This window comes from Arachis ipaensis, chromosome B6, assembly GCF_059453495.1.
Source record: "Arachis ipaensis isolate K30076 ecotype BB chromosome B6, ASM5945349v1, whole genome shotgun sequence".
In the NCBI taxonomy this organism is placed as follows: domain Eukaryota; kingdom Viridiplantae; phylum Streptophyta; class Magnoliopsida; order Fabales; family Fabaceae; genus Arachis; species Arachis ipaensis.
The window spans coordinates 58,996,059-58,997,633 of record NC_142441.1 but is presented as its reverse complement, the minus strand read 5'-3'; the positions used below and the strand labels follow the sequence as shown (position 1 = coordinate 58,997,633).

At 42.3% G+C, this 1,575-nt stretch overlaps 1 non-coding gene across 1 annotated transcript; it reads left to right on the top strand.

The window, feature by feature from the left end:
- Nucleotides 1-672: 672 nt before the first annotated feature.
- Nucleotides 673-779, top strand: LOC148555729 (small nucleolar RNA R71). The gene has a single exon (XR_015887940.1). It is a non-coding gene; the product is annotated as a small nucleolar RNA R71 (small nucleolar RNA).
- The last annotated feature ends 796 nt before the right edge of the window (nt 780-1,575 follow it).

Sequence of the window (1,575 nt, the reverse complement as noted above, 5' to 3'; positions counted from 1 at the left end):
CTTTTTGCCTATGCCTTCAAGTAGATTATCAATCCTTGAGAGTCTGTCATCAAATGATGGTAGATTGGGATTAGAGGTGGAAGGATGAGGTAAGTTATTTTGATTTGGATATGAATGTGGAGAGGTATTGTTATGGGGTGTTGATACGGTCTAGATGTGAAATGTTGATGGGCTGCATTATTGGGATTTGGGCGTCTTTGATCAGGGCCTTGGTATTGTTGATTTCCCCACCCAAAGTTTGGGTGATTCCTCCAGCCAGGGTTGTAGGTTTTGGAGTATGGATCATGGTTTTGCCTAGGTGAATTTCCAATGTAGTTGGCTTGCTCCTGACTACCTTCTGCTTCTTCATTCACTCCTTCTTGGGTTGTTGATGAAGTAGTGATTGCTGCTACTTGGTTCCTCTCCATCTTCTTGGTGAGGTCAGCCAACTGCTGGGTAATGAGCTTGTTTTGGGCTAGCAGAGCATCTACATTGTTTAGCTCCATTACTCCTCTAGTGTTGCCTCTTTCAGAAGCATAGAAATAGTCATTCTCTGCTACTATTTTAATGACATCTATGGCTTCCTCAATGGTCTTCTTCTTGTTCAAAGATCTTCCGGATGAATGGTCTACGGTCTTCTTTGACTCATAAGAGAGCCCTTCATAGAAAATGTGCAGCTGCACACATTCATTGAACATATCTGGTGGGCACCTCCTTGTTAGGTCTTTAAACCTCTCCCATGCTTCATACAGAGTCTCACCATCTTGTTGCCTGAATGTTTGGACCTCAGCTCTCAGCCTACTGATTCGTTGAGGGGGGTAAAATCTTGTTAAGAACTTGTTCACCACATCTTCTCAAGTTGTCAAGCTCTCCTTTGGGAAAGACTCCAGCCACTTGGCTGCCTTATCCTTGAGTGAGAATGGAAATAAGAGCAGTCTATAGGCGTCAGGATGAACACCATTAGACTTCACTGTGTCACATATTCTCAGGAAGGAGGTTAGATGTTGATTGGGGTCTTCTTGGACACCTCCTCCGAACGAATAGTTGTTCTGAACAAGGGTGATGAGCTGTGGCTTTAGTTCAAAATTGTTGGCATGGATGGTTGGCTTTTGAATGCTACTTCCACAGTTTCCTGGGTTTGGATTGATGTAAGAGCCTAAAACTCTTCTATCCTTCCCAGCATGATTTGCTCGACCTCCTCCACCATGGTTGTGAGTCTCTTCTTCATGATGGTTTTCCATGTTTTCATCCATGTTTGGTTCAAAGTATTCCTCCTCTTCCTCAGCACCAACTACTCTCTTTCCTCTTGCTTCCCTCCTTAATCTAAGGAAGGTCCTCTCAGGTTCAGAAGCAAAGGAAGTTGAAGCCCCGCTTCTTCTCCCTGTCATATAACCCACAAGTACAAGCAAGGAAAATAGATGCAGAAAGTATTTATGTCAGAATGACTATTAGTGTGATTGATGCAATATATCAAACAGTTAGTGGGTTAGTGAACTGAATGGTAAATAACAAAGAAAATTGAAAAAGTAGGGGGAAGGGAAGAAATTAACCAGAACTGAAAGTAAATTACTCAAACAGAAAATTAAATCAAACAAA